This window comes from Grammomys surdaster, unplaced genomic scaffold (genome assembly GCF_004785775.1).
Source record: "Grammomys surdaster isolate TR1022 unplaced genomic scaffold, NIH_TR_1.0 111875, whole genome shotgun sequence".
NCBI classification, from domain to species: Eukaryota; Metazoa; Chordata; class Mammalia; order Rodentia; family Muridae; genus Grammomys; species Grammomys surdaster.
Window position 1 is genome coordinate 1,772 of NW_021611583.1, and position 6,803 is coordinate 8,574.

A 6,803-nucleotide genomic window follows, 5' to 3' on the forward strand; every position below is an offset into this window, starting at 1 on the left:
CTGATGAAGGACTCCTTAGTCCTCAGCATCTGAGCCCTTCTGGGAGACTTCACACCACTCTGTAAATGCTTTTGCACCCAGAGTCATGTGCTATAATCACTGCTGAAGTAGATCAAGTTTGGATATGTTCAAAATAAGTATCTTTTAAAAGATACTTATTGGGGGAGAGTTTAATGCATGTATAATGTGTTTTATTCAAATATCCTCCACATTCCTTCACCTGAAATTACTTTTTACCCTTCATAAAAATTTATACTCCAATGTCTTTGTTTTGGCTTTCTTAATTTCTTGTTTCCACTCAGTGCTCCATCTTTGTGTAGGGGTGGAGGTCCATCGACTGGGGACTGGAACCCTCTCAGATGACTGTCTCCCAAAAGAGCCAGAGCTCCTCCTCTCCAGGTGAGATACTCTGAGGCCCTTAGGCAGCCATGCTTGTTGTGAGGCTGGTTTTAACGTATGCACATGTTGTCCAAGGAGTATGAGCCACAGTGTGATCATGACTGAAATGGTCCTCACATTTCTAGCAAATATGGTTTCAACGTAGATGTCATCATACCTGGCTCTGACCATCTTTCTACCTCTTCTCCCTCAGGGACCCCTGAATCTCCACATTTCTGGTATGATATAGGTATCACATCTAGATCAGTGCCTCTACAGAGTATTGTTCTCCACAGTTTGCACAACTGTGAGTCTCTGGATCATTCTCCCTCTACCACACTATTAAATTTTCTGGTGGGTGGTAGATGGGGCCTGACTCTGTGGACACAAAGATAAGGTCACCCATAAGGATAACAGGAGTAGGGTCTCCCTAGGGTATACCACCTAGATCCACACAGCTTTATCATCTGATTAACGTCACCAGTTCTTAGTTACTGTCTGTTGAGTAAACTTTAAATTAAACCTGAAAATAACTGGTCATTACAATAAGATTACTGTCACTATTACCCCATGGGTGCATCAGTTTGCCCAGCCATTTACTCTATTTCCTGAGTTCACAGCTGGGTAAGACTGTCAGGTACTCCCACGGTGGCATACCTAGACTGTGCTTCCACTATGAAACCCAACCAGTTGACAGGAAGCTTCTAAGTTGGTTCCACCTGAGGGTACAAATGAACAGCCACTGTTCATAAAATAAGAATTCTCTCTTTACTTCAGAACTGGGAAATTAAATAACCCATGTGAGAAAGTTATTGAATGGGTTATTATCGAGCCCTTTAAGAGTACAGGTGAGCTGGCTGGAGAGAAGGCTCAGTGGTTAAGAGCACTGACTGTTCTTCCAGAGATCCTTTGACAGTTGTGTCAATATTTTTTATGGTATCTTCTGCATCTGAGATTCTTTCTTCTATTTCTTGTATTCTGTTGGTGATGCTTGTGTCTATGACTCCTGATTTCTATTTATTTATTTATTTATTTATTTATTTATTTTTGAACATGAAATGCTTTTTTATAGCATGTTTTACAAGGGGAGGGGGTAAGAGGGGCCAGGTGGTAGAAAAGTACAAAATCTTCTTGGCCTGTGCCTTGAAACATGTCATGGTCTATAAGGTACTCTGCCTTGAATTATGATCTACCTGCTGTTCTTCAGAAGATATGGTACACTGCTTGAGTTATGGTCTCCCTGCTATTCTTAAGATGGACTCCTGATTTCTTTCCTAGGTTTTCTATCTCCAGGGTAGTCTCTCTTTGTGATTTCTTTATTGTTTCTACTTCCGTTTTTATGTCCTGGATGGTTTTGTTCAATTCCTTCACCTGCTTGTTTGTGTTTTCTTGTAATTCTTTAAGGGATCTTTATGTTTCCTCTTTAAGGTCTTCTACCTGTTTACCTGTGTTCTCCCCAAGTTCTTTGATAGTGTTGTTTATGTCCATCTTAAAGTCCTCTATCATCATCATTAGAAGTGATTTTAGATCTGGTTCTTGCTTTCCTGGTGATATGGGGAGTTCAGGACTTTCTAATGTGGGAGAACTCGGTTCTGATGATGGCAAGTACCTTGGGTTGCTGATGCTTATGTTCTTGCGTTTGCCTTCCGCCATCTGGATCTCCTTTGTGCTATTTGTGCTGTCTCTGACTGGAGCCTGTCTTTCCTATTATCTAGGTTGTGTCAGAACTGTTTGGGATGGGTTTTGCTGCTGGGGTTAGAGCTGAGGCCCAAGGTCTGCTCAGTGCTCAGGTGGAAACTGGAAGGGGCCCAGGCTCTGGGTCAGGAGTGGATTCCTGGGTCCCAGTGGGTCCCAGTTACTCCCTGTTTGGGGCAAGTGTTGCTGCTTCCTTGCCTAGGATGCTGCACAGGTTAGAGCTCCTGGGAGCCCAGCTTCCTCTGGGTTCTGTGAGATTGGGTGCAGAGCTGACTCCCTGGATCTGCTGAGTGCTCGGGCCCAGACCGGAAGGAGCCCATGCTCTGGGTCAGGAGAGAATTCCTGGGTCCCAGTGGGTCCCAGTTACCCCCTGTTTGGGGCGGGTGTTGCTGTTTCCTTACCTGAGATGCTGCCCGAGTTAAAGCTCCTGGGAGGCCCTCTTCCTCTGGGTTTTCTGAAGTTGGGTACAGAGCTGCTTCCTGACATCTGCTCTCTCTTCCAGAGATCCTGAGTCCAATTCCCAGCAACAACATCTTGACTCACAACCATCTGCATTGGGATCTGATGCTCTTTCTGGTGTGTCTGAAGAGAGCAACGGTGAACACATTAATTAAATAAATAAATAAATAAATAAATAAATAAAATAACATCTTTTAAAAAAATAAGGAATGTAGGTGAGCAAGCTTGAGCTTCCATCTAGAAATGCTCTTAATAGGGAAGGAAGTGAGGGTGGAGTTTCTAAAGCCAAAAGGCTGCACTCACATCACAGGAGATGGACACTGAAAGGTTCTGTTTGTTTGGTTTTTTGTTGTTGTTTGTTTTTTTTCACCTTACCATTCATAGTAGGGAAGTAGGGACCCTTGCACCTTTAAAACACAACATAATGGCCATTTTTCAGGAGCGACCCTTTGTATATAAGTCCTCTCTCAGCAGAAAAGAAGGATTCCTCTTTGAGAAGATGGGAAATATGATTTACTTCCCTGAGGAGGCTCCAGAGGGTCTGAGGTACAGTGTGAGGACAATGTGACCTGGTCTAAGTCATGCCAGTCACCACTTCTTTTAGTTCTTTTCAAATCCTTGAATTCTATGAAGTGGTGGGGCCTGGGCCCTTGGACTCATTTTTCCTGAGGCAACCTGGCATTTGTACAAGAGTAACAACCAGTTAACTCATCAGGGCCCAGTTGTGAAACCAGATGTAGCACAGGAGACAAGAGCACCAGACTTTCACAAAGTCTTTTCCCTTACTTCCTTAGTATGTTATGGTGTGTGACTACCATACAATTTACTCTGATGGGTCTATTTCCCATCCAAGAGGAGTGGTGCTATTGTGCATGGGGATGTCCTGCCATCCAAGGATATTGTAAATTTAACACCTTCAGCTCCAGTACTCTAGGTTACAGACCAAGATTTTTAAAAATATAATTACAGTTAATCTTAAAGTTTTTTTATATTAAATATACTATGTTTATTTTAAATTTCCACTAAGGTATGTGTTTTAGGATGTACTTCAATAGAATACACAGAAGACTAAAGAATGAGAGATATAAATTGCTATCTCCATCCTATCTTGTCTCCCTAAATAAATTTCACTTGTATTTAGCATGATGAAAACTACATTTTAGGTACATTAGAGACATTTAGTCACTTAAAAATTATTAATTGTTAACTTTTAGGTTTTAATTGCCCATGATATAACTGTTTACCCAAATTAGTAAACTCAGGTTTGAAATGACAATTTAGGATATGTGTAGGACCCCAAAGGTCTGCTATGCCTTGGCTGAGACTTTCTATATGCTGCTGTCTACTAAGTAACATTTTGTGGTTCCTCTAAAATCAAAAACATCCTGACTAAGGCATGGTACCCCAGGAAGGGAACTTACACTTGACATCCAACAAGACATCCTGTTGAAGGATGATGCCCCAGGAAGGAAATTTACACTTGACATCCCATTGCCCCCCAGTTGAGTTCCTGTTTTTTTTTTCCTGAGTTTGTGTTTTTCCTTCCCTGGCTTGGTGTATACATATTGAACCTGACCAGTAAAGGCATTGGCATTCTCTCACAACGGATGACCCGAGTCTGAGTATTTCTTTAATCCCCCAGGCCTGTGTCCAAGCTCGGTATCGTGGGCAGCACCGGAGCTGTCAAGTGGAAGTTCCACCAAGATCTGGAAAGAGAGGAGAACCTGACGGGATCATTCCTGGAAGAGGCTGGCCGGCCAGCTCAGTGAGTCGAACATATTGGAGAAGCGGCGTGGGATCAAACTGCCAGTAGTAAGTAGCACTAAGAGAGTTTGATCGTTTGGTTGCACCATGGGAACTAGGAGTTCCTCCCTACAAGTAGTGGCACCGGATGATACAGCTAAGAAATCCTTGCATGAGGTGGAGAAGAGCTCCAGCTCTGAGGATGAGAGAGAAATTTTAGAAAAGGAAAAATTGAAGAGATGCAAGGTCAAAAAATTGGAACAGTAGCCTGGAAAAGGGGAAGTGAGAGTGGACGAGCTACTCAGTCCCCTGGTGGTGGCGGTGGCAGCAGGGATGGCACGATGGCCAGGCCAGGGGCATTTCTGCTGCAGCAGCAGTGGTGGCAGGTGACTGCAGGAGTTGGGGAGGCCATGGTCTGCACCAGCCATACCGAATAAAAACAAGAAAGAGAAAGAACCACCAAAACTAGTGAGAAGTAGAAAAGGTTCAAAAGAAGGACAAGATACAGCAGAAGTAGAGATAGCCAGCAGGAAAAACCTCAGAGCTGTCCAGTCTTCGACACCTACTAAAGTAAAAGTACCAGTCCCTCAGCCAATCGTAGTCCCTGTGAAGAAAGACAGATGGCAGAACTCTTCATGGTTTAATGCCAGCAATAATAGAGAACTGCAAAAATTCCCATCTTTACAAGCTGTTCCTCCTGCGGGTCAAGAGAAACTTTCCATCCAGAAGCAACACCAGTGTTGTGTCCTCTTTGATTTTGCTTCTGACCCACTGAGTGACCTGAAGTGGAAAGAAGTAAAGCGAGCTGTGCTAAGCGAAATGGTGGAGTATATCACCCACAACTGGAACTTGATCACAGAGCCCATGTACCCCGAGGACTTCCACATGTTTGCAGTTAATATGTTTCGAACCTTGCCACCCTCCTCCAATCCTACAGGAGCAGAATTTGACCCAGGAGGAGATGAACCAACCTTAGAAGCAGCCTGGCTTCATCTGCAGCTTGTCTATGAATTTTTCTTAAGATTTTTAGAGTCTCCAGATTTCCAGCCCAATATAGCAAAGAAATATATTGAACAGAAGTTTCTATTGCAGCTTCTAGAACTCTTCGACAGTGAGGATCCTTGGGAGAGAGATTTTCTAAAAACGACCCAGCACAGAATCCATGTGAAGTTCTTAGGCCTGCTTGCTTACATCAGGAAACAGATCAAAAAATATATTTTATAGGCTTGTCCATGTGACAGAGCACCATAATGGCATAGCAGAATTACTGGAGATCCTGGGAAGTATAATTAATGAATTTGCCTTACTACTAAAGGAAGAGCACAAGATTTTCCTGTTGAAGGTGTTGCTGCCCTTATACAAAGTGAGGTCACTGTGTGTCTACCATCCCAAGCTGGCATACTGTGTCATGCAGTTTTTAGAGAAGAACAGCACCCTCACTGAACCAATGGTAATGGCTCTTCTCAAATACTGGCCAAAGACTCACAGTCCAAAAGAAGTAATGTTCTTAAATGAATTAGAAGAAATTTTAGATGTAATTGAACCATCAGAATTTGTGAAGATCATGGAGCCTCTTTTCCGACAGTCAGCCAAATGTGTTTCCAGCCCTCACTTCCAGGTGGCAGAGCGGGCACTCTATAACTGGAATAATGAGCACATCATGAGTTTAATCAGTGACAATGCAATGAAAATTCTGCCCGTCATGTTACCATCCTTATACTGCAATTCAGAGCCCTCTTGAGATATGTCCTGCTTTCTCTCTGGCTCCTACTGGAGAAACCCCTAGTTCTGCTTTCCCTGTCTATTGTCTGTCCTTGGTATGCCAGTCTGTTAATTGTCTGTTTTTGTTTCATTGTTTTATGCTAAAAAAGTCTTTATTGAGTATGATTAAAAATTTGCAACTTTGATAGTAACTCAGGGCTGGAGAGATGGCTCAGCTGTTAAAGGCCAGGCTATAGTAGAAAGAACACATTTAACTTTGAAAAATTATCTTGAAAAAACAAAAAGAGAGTTTACCTCACCTCATACAAGATTATCCTTTATATCCTTTATTTTATATATATTTATATATTATTTATATTTTATATATTTTAAGTTTTTTATTAGTGGATAAGGATGCGTTGTCTGCAGCAGACAGACATTGGAAACAAACCCAGAAGGCACTGGGCTTAGTGAAATGGTAAGAATTGTCATCAGGTGTATGGAAAGGCCCTGACTCTGAGTTAGTCAAGGTGAGAGGTTCTGTTTGTGTTTTTCCTAAAGATGCTGAAAGTCCTGTTTGGATTCCTGAATGTTGTGCACCCTGGACTGTTGTGAAGAACCCCCTCAGTTCGGATGTCAATGGGGATAAGCAGCTTGACTTGTCCAGTCATAGTTCCCACCAAGACTATTGGAAAAGCTGCTGCTAATTTTGAGAAACCAACATGTTACTTATCAGTTGTTAACGTTACTTGTGTACAGCCTCTTTATGAAGAGAAGTTTCTAGCAGGACTCAAACTGGCCGGAAGGCTCCTTAAAGGATGGACTAG

At 42.6% G+C, this 6,803-nt stretch overlaps 1 pseudogene; it reads left to right on the forward strand.

The window, feature by feature from the left end:
* Nucleotides 1-320: 320 nt before the first annotated feature.
* Nucleotides 321-6,016, forward strand: LOC114635550 (annotated as a pseudogene).
* The last annotated feature ends 787 nt before the right edge of the window (nucleotides 6,017-6,803 follow it).